Raw genomic sequence first — 13376 nt, 5'->3', positions numbered from 1 at the left:
ATTGTTTATAACATATTTGGTAATATAATAACATATGTGTTATATATATAATAATATAATAACATATAATAACATATAACATACCAAATAACATATTTGGTAATATGTTGTTTAGTAATAGCATTGTTGTTTTGTAATATCATTTACCATTATTTGGTAATATCTGCATTTAGGATTTGCTTAGTGAGTTAAAGTTCCTGAATTGGAGGCTGCGGGCATCCTCTTTCAAGAAGAACAGAATGTAATAACTTAAATGTATGTTTTTTTAAGGTCATATATGGCCACATTTCTATGTTAGCTTAACTTCACTCCCACATTCTGCTGGGCAATCATCTTGATGCCATAGATAAAGTGACATCTTGCCACTTCTCCCTTGGAAGTGGAATTATATTTGTGGCTTGAAAAGACAGTTTTGCAGATAATGCTGGCAACTGCCTTTTACTGTAAAAAGGGTCTTCGCACTGGAGTTGTTGACCGCGTGATCCAGGCCTCTAGGCAAGACTACTCACTCAGTGCTTAATTTGTGCCTTTGTTTGGCAGGGCTGAGCACTGGCACGCTTTTTCAGCACCGGCACTTACTGGGACGGAGGGTTTATGAAGTGACGGTTGCCCTTGCTCTACCAACAGCAGGCAATTAGGAGCTTAGTGTTTTCTAATTAGAAACGTTGCACTCAGAGGAGCAGGGGCTAACTGATGTTTTCAGATTTTGTTGGAAGACTTACTGAAGCCAGAAGGCGAATCTACAGAGTGCCTTTATATTTATTAAACCAAATAAACATCAGACTAGTTTCATACATCTCCAGCGCATCTTAAACAGCTGGCTGGCTCGAAATCACAACACTTCAGGTTGCAGCCACATGCTTTAACTGGATGTCCCACAGAGACAGGATAAAGGAGGAGCACATGGTAAGGCCTGTAACACTGATATTCCTTTGACATTCAAGTGCTTTCATTTACAGTCAAACCCACACTATTTATATGCAGGAGCATTGCTGGAAACGGATCAGAGAGGAGTGGATGTAGTCCTTCTTTTATGTTTGTGGCCATTCAAGATTTTTATCTTGAAAATCTGCAGCCCCTAAAATAAAGCTAGTGCTTACCTCCACCAATCAGAGCAATGTGTTGTATACTGCCTGGAAAGTGTCAATGCTAGCACTTGCCATGACTCTAAGATGCAGCTCTAAAAAGCATTTATTGTCTGCAAGGACAGGAAAGCACCTTTTTTTTCTCAGCTGGGTATGGCCATTCCTCGAGTATGCCCTTTTTCAACTTGTGTACAGTTGTACGCAGATGCGCAGACTCAGTGAGTATATGCACACCCTGCAAGGCCCGCTTTCCTACCATCATCATCATCCACAGCAGGAAAGACGGGCAAGTCTATTGGGGTACATTGACTCAAGCAAGAAGAGGACCAAGAAAAACACTTTCTTAACTTAACCAAGAAAATGAACATGCAAAATGTTGTTCAAAACATAGATGGAGCTGTCATTATTTCTCATTGGGCCTCATTACGACCCTGGCGTTGGACCATGGTGCTCATAGCACCATGGTCCATGCCGGTAACTTACCGACTCTGCCATGGCGGAATGGGGAATTACCGCTCCATTCCGAGGTTGGCGGGGCGGAAATTCCCCATGCCGCCATGGCCCTTCCCCATTCCCATTTTTGCCCCATAGGGCTCAATGGGAATGGGGAAGGCGCTAAGTACGGTGCCGCAAATTGTGGCACCGTACTTAGCACCAAGGTCCCTTTGCGGGTTGGTTTTTAACGCCTGCAAAAAGCAGGCGTTAAAGTCTCCAACTCGCAAAGGGACCTCGTAATCAGGCGCTAAGGGATTACCGGTACGGGTACCCTTAACGGTACCGGTAATCCCTTAGCGCCAGGGTCGTAATGAGGCCCATTGTATTTTAATTAGTACTACCTTGATCCCCTCTGTATGTGAGCTAGTGCACAGCATCTGCTCACTTTTCTCAGAGCAGACCTCGTCCGTCTTTTCTTTTTCTGTTTGTGTATTTTAAAAAGTAGTACGCTCACTTTAATAAAAATGAATGGTTTAGCTGCTTGTTCAGTTGGCATACAGGTGCCAAACATTGGCACAAATTAGGCACTGACTGGTGTATAACCAGTCATTGAAAATTAGTGAAAAAAGTAAACAAAAAAAATGGCCGGCATATAAAGGAGAGATGGGACTTTCCATGATGGCCTGTTGCAGATCGGGAGCGGACGCGCTGTGGACAGAAGTGTTCAACCCACTTGACATATATATATAGAAATCATATAGAAATATGATCAGCAAAAAGAATATTCTTTTTGTGAATGGAAGAGTACAAGTAACAGAGCAAAAGCCGCGTGAAGCTAAAATATGAGCACTGTGTTGTGCAAATGTATTGTGAAGATGTAAATCAAACAGACAAAGAAACAGTGTGATTAGGTTACCAGCATGTAGTCGTTGAGACAGGCATGCTGCATGCTATAATAACCATTGTTAAGAAAATGTGATATTTCACAAAAAAGCAAACCCTTTTTTTGTGTGTCAAAAAAAGCATACATAATGAAACTAAGGGAGACCCTTTTTTTGAAAGAAGAAACATATTTATTTTGGTATTTAATTGGAGCATTAACACTTGTTAATGTCTTGTGTGAAACAATGTTTAATGCAATAAATCATCGCATATTATCATATCAAATCTTACCATATCAGTAGACAGTGGAAGGCAGGGAAATTTGACCCTCTCCGATATCTGCTGCAGCGTTTCACAAATGTGGGGAGCTTGCAGTAAACCTTCAGACTTTTCTATACTACTTTATGCTCATTGATAGATCCTATCTCAACTATGATCTCCATCATTGGCCCCTTGTTCTTTCCAAAAATCCTTCTTGCCTCATTTCCCCTTATACAACCTCCACTTTAAGTAATAGGTTGAATTAGATTCTAGATTGCTCCACTGTTAAGTGGAGCAATTCTTTTTACTCGTTTTCACCTAATTATTTAGGGTAAACTCTAAACAGTTAGCCAATGCACCATATTTACGCAACCCATGCCTCTCATATTTTCTCATCCCTCTGCCATGTGGTATGATTGGAAACTGCAGCCGCAAACATGTTGACCGTGTGAGCAGTACATTTGCACGAGGTGACAGTGGGGGGACAACAGTGGGCGGGGTCATCATGGGTCGTGCCAGTGGTCGCATGGTTGGGAAAGTGAGCCAAACCCTTCCATCCTGGCACTTATCTCTTTTATAAATTAAGCACTGCTCACTGTGAAATTAGGTATATGATCCATCCAAGAGCCAGGACCACCAGACGAATATTAGGGGAGAAGAAGGTGGATAGAGTAGGCGAGATGTACTGGATCCTTCATGAGGAATGTTAGAGGGTTGAACCATCAGGCGGCAACTAATCAGAGAGTGGAGATAAGGAGCAGATCATTAGATGGGCCCCGTCTTGTATTCCCCAATCCCTTTCACTGTTGCTCTAGAGGGCCTCTGTTGCTCTAGCGGACAGTCTGGCAGGTGACTCCACTAATGCAATGGCCAAGAGGTACAAGGTCCCAGTTGATTAGCTTGAAGTATCATACATATTAATGGAATAAAGCATAGTCAGTTCAGGACGGCAAAATAAAAGAGCCAAGGGACCGGCTCCTCAGACTCAAGAGGCACTCAGGAGGTAATGAGTAGTGGAAGCAAACGGGTAAGCAGACGCATATATCAGGAGTAAAACCGCCTTACATTCACTGAACTACATACACACCATACCGTGTAATAAGGATAGCTTGGAAAGTCCCGCAGCGTTGAACAGTGCATGCCATGGGTGTTCTGCTGGTATGGAGGTGGTGACAGGGGAAAAATAGCTCTAAAGAGGTGGGCTGAACATTACAGGATTGGTCCAACTGTATGGAGTGTTTGGGGGTAGGAGCAAAGCTTGACGGAGGTGGACAGCATATGCTATGAACAGTCCATCTACCAATATGGAGGGCCCAAGGGCAGCAAAGCTCTGAGGAGATGGACCCCTTATGCCATGAGTGGTCTTCAAGTATGAAGGGCCTGGCAATTCAACAGAGCTCTGAGAAGGTGTACCTCATATGCCAGGATTAGTCCACCAGAATGGAGGGCCTGGTGGGGGATCAGTGAAGGGGAGCAGGCACAGCAGTTAGCAGGAGTTGCCTTGAGGAGTAGAGGGTTGGAGAAGCATGGTGTTGAATACAGGTGTGGCAGAAATGGCATTGCAAGGTGTCCGTGCACACCCCTATGGTTCTCTTATAGTCTCTTCCCAAGTGGCTCTCATCATGACCCTCGCCCAGGGCTCTGCACAGCTGTGTGCGGGCCAGTGCAACTTGGCAAAGAGATTGTTGGGGAAACATAAGAGTACCCCCCTCTAAAGATCTAAGCGTGGGAGATGTCTGAAACATGAAACACCATTAACAATGTGGAGCAATGGTGGATGCACCAGACTCCCAAGATCTTTCTGAAGGCCCCACCATTTATAATTGATTAGATATTGCACCCTACCACCTGATGCCAGGAATCCAGAATACACTGCAGAACTTTAGTTATAGCATTGTGCAGCAGATGCAGTGGCGGGTGAACTCTGTAATGTACAAGAGAGACAGGCTTATGAAGCAACATATTGAATACAGGATGGCTGCACCATTGCATAGGTAGTCGTAATGCTATAGCTACTTGTGACACCACCTTCACTGTACAGAATGGTCCCAAAACTCAAAGTCCTAGTTTCTTAGGGTATTGTGTGAGAGTGGAGTGCTTTCTGAAAATGCACACTCAGTCATGCACCAGAGATGGTGGGCCTAGTTTTCTCTTTCGATTTGTGTATTTCTTGATAACCTCTTGAATGTCATTGTGAATTTTCACCATCCCCTTAGCAACCTCATGCAAAGGTGCATAGTGGATGTGTTCAGGAGCAATGCTTTGGATGCATGCTTGTAAATACCTGTGTATGCCATTCAAACCATAAAGGTAATCATAATGATGTGTTATTTATATAGCGCCTTAAGCCAAAGCGCTTTACAAAGCACATATTTACATACAATATCACCCAATCAAAATTGGTACTCATTTATGGACCTTGGAAGGATAAAAGGCTGAGTTGGCTTTGCCGAGACTCGAACCTGCGACCTGCAGATCACGCTCAGATTGCAGCAGCGAGTGCTCAACCCGCTGAGCTATCTTACTGGCTTAATAGTGATTGTTGAATGTGAACTCCGGAAATGGTAGTAAATCCATAAAATTGTCTTGAGCCTGGTTTAGGAATCATTGCAAACATTTCTCTCTGGCTTGGTCTACTCTCTCAGCCTGTTCAATCATGTTTGTGTGGTAAGCCAGACCATTTCTGTGAACTGTGGCCCTGGGCTCATCTGGAAGCCCATGCAACCAATTGTCGTGCTGCAGGAAATACAGTGCCAAGGTTTCTGCTGATGGTAGCATGGTCAAAGCATTGAAATTCCCTATATTTTAGTAGGTATCCATTATGAAGTTCATTGGAGTTGAATTGAGACAGACTATCGCATCACTGCTGTTTGCCATGACTCCACATTTTTTGTACTTGTCATTAAACAGACTCCCTTTGCCAAACAATTGAGTTGTCCTTATTGATTGGTGTTGGAGTAATACATCTGTACCCCCATCCATCTCAAGGTGCAGCTATCTCATCTTAAAGTACTCTCAGAGCAAACCTACGCTATAAGGGCCGGTCGAGGGTCTCCTGAGTACACAGGCGTACTTGAAAGTCTTTACCCATGACTCCTGCCTGAAACCCAGCTGGAAAGGATCTTTCACTGTCTTGCTGACAACAGACACTGTTCTCAAAGTACTGGGTGATAAGACTTTGGGCACATGCATCATGTGCTAAAAATGTGAGGCCTGCCCCAGAGTCTTAACTTGACCTAGCTCATCTGACTAATCATCTGTTTGGTCCCTGTGTACCCCTGAATCCAGCCCTGATAGGTCAAGGTCTAGATCACCACAAGCCCAGATACAACCTCTGAACACGAAAAGGTTATTGTGCAGGGGACCCTGGCCCTGCTCTAAAAGAACCTGAGCCTGAACCATCCTGACACGCAAACCGGCTGTGAAGATTGAACTGTTTCATAAAAAGCACATTGTTTATACTAAAAATTAATCATAAGTGACGTGTAACACTCAAAAGTTAATAAGCATTTCTATTGGTTAGGAACAGGTAACTTTAATGTAGGTGCTATATCTGTATATGGTAACAGAGTGAGGGATTGGGTAAAACACGGTCAGGTGGACTACTGTAGACGTCACCAAAAGTACGACGTCCCATTAGTTCTACTAACTATAGGACCCAAGAATATATGGTCCATTGTGATTGGGTTGGCACCAACCCCACGCATACATTTCCACGTTACTTAGCAGCATGCAGAAGGGTCAGCCAGGTGCAGGGTGCCCCCTCAGCTACCCGGCCTTCCTCCAAATAAGGTTACAATCAATCATAACTTCAACAACAATGTGTCAATTATGTTACTGTGGTTGGCCTCGAAACTGCATCTTCTGCCTGGGAAAGTTCTGATATCTTCTCCTGGGCAGATGGCACGCGTAGATGTGAACTCGTGCTTCTCCTCGCTCGGACGGTCACGTGATGCAGACACCGTGAATTTGCCTAGGTTCTCTTGATTTGAGCATTTAATGCTTATTTGGCTTGCCACCTGCCTACGCTTCCTTATCTTGACCTTTCAGAGACAGGATATTCTGTTCTTAAGTTTCAATTAGATGTAGCTACTGTTCGTTCCTTCTGTTGGTATGACCTTGGCTCCTTTGGCATGAGTTGCATCTACTGAGTTTCGATTCAGTCGTCTCTTCTCATTTTGCTAGAATATGAATCTTGTCTTGTTTGGCCTGTAATAACCTTAGTTGATTCTGATTTTCGTGTAAAGTGCATTTGCACTTATAATAATGTGCTTCGTTTTGAGGTAATAACCTTAGTTTTTTTTTTTAAACTTTTATTTTTGTTGACAGAGGCAAAAGGCATACACACACATCCGAGCAATAACCACAGATTCGTTGCATATACAGGTAAATACAGAGCATATAGGCAAAATTATGGTAACAGCGGTTGAATAATGACATATCACAGAGCACCAAGAAGCCGAACAGCAATAGGGACGTTAGGGGGATTCATCCACAGAGGAAGCATCATTTAAGCTAATCAAGTAGCTGTTGAATGCAGTCCATATGTTTCGAGGACGGGAACGTACTGGGAGCATACCCAGAAACTCCTCCTCACAGTTTCGGGACCAGGTGAGTAAATTTAACTATTTCTGGAATGCGGGGGGGCTGGGGCTCTTCCAGCTTAGTAGGACACACTTTTTGGCTATGATACAGCTTGCATGTAAGAATTTAATAATGTCTCCCGCTCCCCCAGCCTGCCACACTCCAAACAAAACCCCCAATGGATCAGGGTCTACCACAGTGTCAATGATCTCAGACAGTGTCTCTATGACTTTACTCCAGAATGTGGCCAGCTCCGGGCAGCTCCAAAACATGTGCAAGTGGTCAGCGCCCTCCGTGCCGCAGCGAGGGCACAGCCGAGGATCGGAGCAAGCAAACCTAGACACTCTACCTGCAGTGTAATACAGCCTATTAAGCAGTTTATATTGCATGGTGCGATAGCTGAAGTTTAGGGACACCCTGCTAGTATGGGAACACATCTTCTCCCACTGTTTGTCAGTAAGTACCAGTTCCAACTCGGAGGCCCAGTCATCACGGGCCCTGGACAGAAGTGGAGAGGGCGAGGACAAGAGGAGCTTATATAATGAGGAAACCACCCCGCGGGCGCCACCCGAGTTGGCGATGTAAGCGATCGCAGGAGAGTCCAGGGGTTCGATGGGGAAGACAGGCCATAGAGTTCGGAAGGCAGCGCAGAGTCTGTAGAACTGCAGGAGCTCCAGAACAAAACCCGAGTGCCCCGGCCTCCATGTCTGCGGTGTTATAAACTGTCCCTCTGGATAGAAATCGGTGAGGGCGCGGTATCCCAGGGCCTCCCAATGGCGCACCAGGGCGGTGTCATGCGTGGGTTCCAGCCCGGGAAACCTCCAGACGGGGAGCCATTTGTAGTACGGACATTGCTCGTCGCAAGTATTGAATATCTGGCCCCAAACCTGTACCGTGGTCCGGACCGGATCAATGGGAGAGTCCGGCACATACTGCCGGTTGAGAATCAGGGACATGACATCAGTGCCTGCCGCTGCCAGAACCTCAAGTTTGACGTGGGGACGAGGTGGGGGCCCAGGGTACCAGTAAGATGCGAACTGCGCCTGTGAAGCTGTCCAATATCGCAGCAAGTCTGTGTTAAGACGGATTTCTGAACTCTGTCCTGGTGGCGCAGAAGTTCAGAAGGCCAACCTAATTACTTGGAACAGGGTAACCTCTGGACGAGCCAGACCAATCAAGGTAGCGATCGCAGCGGTCAAGACTAGGTCTCAAGAGGGGTGAGGGTGACTGAAAGCCCGCAATGAGCACACAAAGCCAGAACACTTACAAACTACTCCAAACAGTTGTTATATTAAAAATATATACACATTTATTCCAAGACCTTTAAAACAATGACCGTAGCGTGAAAATCACAATATAACGATAGTAAACCAACACATACCATATCAACACAATATATATACAAATACGACAGTCTCAAGCGTTATCTGCACGAAATGGGTAGTCCACCTAAAAGGGAAGGAAGACAGGCAGTGGGAAATAATGCTTAGACCCAGTTCGCCTTCAGAGGCACCTAACTAGATGGAAGTCCGAGCCCTGCGAAGAGTGGAGCCTTGTGCTCAAAAGTACCTGCATGCGCTGGTGCCAACGGGCAAAAGGAGAAGCTCTTCGAGGGAAATCAGGCAGTTCAGTTTAGTGCACAAAAGAAGAACAACAAGTTCCGCGACTCACGCGCAGCCTCCACAGTGGGCAGAAGCAGAGCGCGAGTACGGAAAAGGGTGCTGTTTTGACACAGCAGAGAAAAGCAATGGGCTCCTGCAGGAGGGCGACCAGGTCCTAGCTATGCTACTCACCGGTCCCCGATGCAAGCAGACCCAGGCTTCTCCGCGTCAGTTTCAGCAGCTGGCAGGTTCAGAAGAGCAGGGAACGCCTCGTCGTCGTGTTGAGTAAAAAGACGTCCCAATTGAAGAAACCCGCACAGTTTGTTACCACAACCGGGCAACGGAGCGGCCGTGTGTATCTGAGCCAAATGTACACTACTCACTTCAGACCTGGGAACGCCAAGTGTACGAAGCGTGTGAGAGTGACAAGGACTCGAAATACTACACAACCTGGCGGCGGTTACAGAGCAAGACTCCCGTGTAAGCTGGTCAGTCAGCTGGATGGCCCAGAGACGCTTCCGAAGGCTTACTGGCAGGAGATGGTGAAGATGCCGAGAATAGCTGTTCCCGCTATTCCAAGAGTCGAAGTACCAGTACAGGCCTTCTGGTTTGATCAAAGTTGAAAAGGGTTTCACAAGGCGACAGCAGTGCAGAGGAGAAGTCCTTCAGCGGGTCACCAGCGATTCCTCGGTCCAGCCTCTTGGTTGCAGGATACTTGGCTCCTGTATTCCTTCGTTCTTGAGAACTCAGGAGATCGACATGGTAGTGGTGTTTCCAGCCCCCTCTTATCCACGGTTCCCTTCGTGCCAAAACGGAGGGGACCCAATGGGAGATCCGCTCATCAACACTCACACCATTCGTGGACCAATCACGGACCACAGTGGTCCCAGGCATTCACACCACCCTAGACTCTCTGGCACCCAGGATGTGTATTGGGACCAGACATCCCAACCCACATCCTGGAGGCACACACAAGACATGTAGAAGCCCGCGAAAGCATCCGTGTTTCGCGGGAAAGTACATGCCAAAATAAGGAAGGCCCCGGGTCGGCTCGACCTGGGGAAGGTGAAGGGAGCAAGACGGTCAGCGGACAGGACAAAGGAGCCTCGTGGTCTGGCCATTTTGGGAGCCAGGCCACCATTTTGGGTTAAGCGCGGAAAACGCGCTTAGAACGCCAAAAGGAGCTCAAAACACAAGAAACGATCGCTGCCACCATTCCCGTCCCTGAATCACTTGCACCGATCAGATACAATCCTAAATGAGTATCTAGGGCCTGTAGAAGGCTAGAGACCCAAGAGAGCTGTAACTTAGCTTACAGTGCCCTCTTGTGTCATGTTGCACGAAAGCTGCAACATGATAAAAGAAACTACGGGAAACAGCGTTCCCCGGTACTGACTGTCTTAAGGGCATGTCAGTTTCCCCGTAAGAAAGGAGCGAAAGCCCAGAGGAGTGCGGCAGAAGGCTGCACTTCTCTGGCAAAGTCGAGAACAAGGTGAAAAACAACAGCAAAAAGTTTAGGGGTTGCCACATGGAAGGAAAATTACCTACAATTACGAAATCTTTCCTAACACTCGCCCCTCCCAGACTATGGACAGGGGGAACTAATCCACCCCTGGATGAGTCTCTTGTTCAGGTCGGTTAAACATTCTGGAAAACCCATCAGCATTGCTATGTTGGACACCTGGCCTATGCTCAATAGTGAAGTCGAAGCCTTGTAGACTTATGGACCACCTAAGCAACTTTGGATTCTCCCCCTTCATGTTCATTAGCCACTTTAAGGGCTTATGGTCAGTTTGCACAGTGAAGTGGGTCCCATAGAGGTAGGGCCTCAGCTTCCTTAGGGCCCACACAACAGAGAAACATTCTTTCTCTACCGTGGACCATCTGAGCTCTCTGTCCTTAAGCTGGCGGCTAATAAAACCAATAGGGTGTTCCTTACCCTTCTCATCTACCTGTGATAGTACAGCTCCTATCCCAGTGTCAGAGGCGTCCGTCTGCGCGATAAAAGGTCTTTGATAATCAGGGGCCCTGAGGACAGGGGCCTGGCACAAGGAGTCTTTTAAGCCATTGAAGGCCTTCTCACACTCATCAGTCCAAGTTACCTTCTTGGGTTTCTTCGGAGTTGTGAGGGCAGTCAGAGGGGCAGCTATGGTGCCATAGTCTGCCACAAAATTGCGGTAATACCCCGTGAGTCCTAAGAAGGCTCTCACTTGGGTTTGCGTAGTGGGGGTAGGCCAGTCTTGTACTGCTTGTACTTTAGTGGGAAGAGGCTGTATCCTCCCTCCACCTACTTCATGTCCAAGGTAAACCACTGAGCCTTGTCCAATCTGGCATTTACTAGCCTTTATGGTCAGGTGTGCTTTCTGAAGAGCCTGGAGCACAATCCCGAGGTGTTTCACATGGTCTTCCCAGGTGGCACTGAAAACTGCGAAATCGTCCAGATATGCAAGACAGAATTCGTCCAACCCATTCAAAACATGATTCACAAGCCTCTGGAAAGTGGCAGGTGCATTCTTCAACCCGAACGGCATTACCCGGAATTGGTAAAGGCCGTCTGGAGTAGAAAATGCTGTCTTCTCCTTGGCATGTTCTGCTAAAGCTATTTGCCAATAGCCAGCAGTGAGGTCAAACGTGCTGAGGTACTTGGAGGCACCCAAAGTATCCACCCGCTCATCTGTTCGAGGCAAGGGGTGTGCATCTGTCTTGGTGACAGCATTCAGAGCCCTGTAATCCATGCAGAACCTCAATTCAGAAGTGCCTGCCTTTGGAACCAAAACCACAGGGCTGGACCAAGGACTACTAGAGGGTTCAATCACCCCAAGGTCTAACATCTTGTTGACATCGGTCTTAATATAAGACCGTACTTTGTCTGACATCCTGTATCCCCTACTTTTGGTAGGTACACTGTCTCCTGTGTCAATGTTATGTTTGCACCAAGGTGTCAAACCAGGCGACTGTGAAAACAGGGGGGAAAACTGCCTAAGCAAACTTTTCACCTCAGCCTGCTGATCAGAAGTCAGGTGAGGGGCCACTCGGACACCCTCAAAGGAGCTATCTGAAGGACCGCTTTGGAACAGGTCGGGGAGCGGTTCAGACTCCTCTTCCTCAATGTCTGAAGCCAGTAGCAGTGCTGCGATTTCGACTCTTGGGACGAAAGCCTTCAGCCTATTCACGTGAAACACTTTTGGAGCCTGTCCAGGCCTTCCAAGGTCCACAAAATAGTTAACCTCACCCAGGGGCTCCACCACTGTGTAAGGGCCTGACCATTTGTCCTGTAAAGCTTGAGGCCTTATGGGATTCATGATCAGGACTTGCTGACCAGGTGTAAAGTTGATGAGGGAAGTTTTGTGGTCGTACCAATGTTTCACCAGCTCTTGTCCTGCCTTCAATTTATCACTAGCCAAGCCCATCAGAAGTACCATCCATTTTTTGAGCCCTAGCACATAATCAACTACGTTGGTAGTAAAAGGGGGAGTGGGCATCTCCCATCCCTCTTTGACGATGGCTAAGGGTCCCCGTACGGGATGACCGAACTGAAGTTCGAAGGGGCTGAAGCCAACACCCTCCTGTGGTACCTCTCGGTAGGCAAACAGTAAGCATGGTAAAAGAAGATCCCATTTTCTTCTCTGAGGTTCCTCCAGAGCCCCAATCATGCTCTTTAACGTTCTGTTGAAACGTTCCACCAGACCATTGGTCTGGGGGTGGTATGCAGAAGAGAACTTGTAGGCGACCCCACTTTCTTTCCACATAGCCTGCATATACTTCGACATAAAGTTGCTGCCACGATCCGACACAACTTCTTTAGGGAAGCCAACCCTAGTAAATATGCCAAGTAAAGCTTTTGCAACTGACTTGGCAGTTACAGTTCTCAATGGGATAGCCTCAGGATATCTGGTTGCATGGTCGACCAGCACCAGGATAAACCTATTGCCCGAGGATGTTTGCGGGTCAAGGGGACCAACGATGTCGATCCCTACACTTTCAAATGGTACCCCCACAACTGGGAGCGGTACCAACGGAGCTTGGATTGTTGCGCCAACCTTACCAGACAACTGGCAGGAGGCACAACTCCTGCAGTGACTTTCTACTTGCACCCCCATCTTGGGCCAGTATAAGTGCATGGATAACCTTTGCTTGGTCCTCTTCATACCAAGGTGTCCAGCAAGGGGAACTTCATGCGCCAACTGCAGGAGGAAGGGCCTAACAGCAAGGGGAACCACCAACCTCCTATGGTCTCCTTCTGTAGACTCTGTGGGCTCACTATACAGGGGTCCACCTTCCCAATAAATCCTATGCGTCCCAGGAGGTTCACCCTCAAGCTGGGAGCAGGCCTGTCTCCTTAGGCCTTCCAGAGATGGGCACTCACGTTGGCCTTTACTGAATTCGTCCCTATCAGGACCTCCTTCAACTAACAAGTATTTTAGTTCAGGATGATCGTTGGGGTCAAATACTTCAGGCATCGCCACCTCCTCGTCAGGCCCGGGCGATTGACCAACTTCCTCCACCGCAGTGGTAGGCGAGCACGGGG

This window comes from Ambystoma mexicanum, chromosome 8 (genome assembly GCF_040938575.1).
Source record: "Ambystoma mexicanum isolate Mex_15411 chromosome 8, UKY_AmexF1_1, whole genome shotgun sequence".
Lineage (NCBI taxonomy): Eukaryota > Metazoa > Chordata > Amphibia > Caudata > Ambystomatidae > Ambystoma > Ambystoma mexicanum.
The sequence above is the reverse complement of the archived record's forward strand: the minus strand, read 5'-3'. Positions refer to the sequence as shown.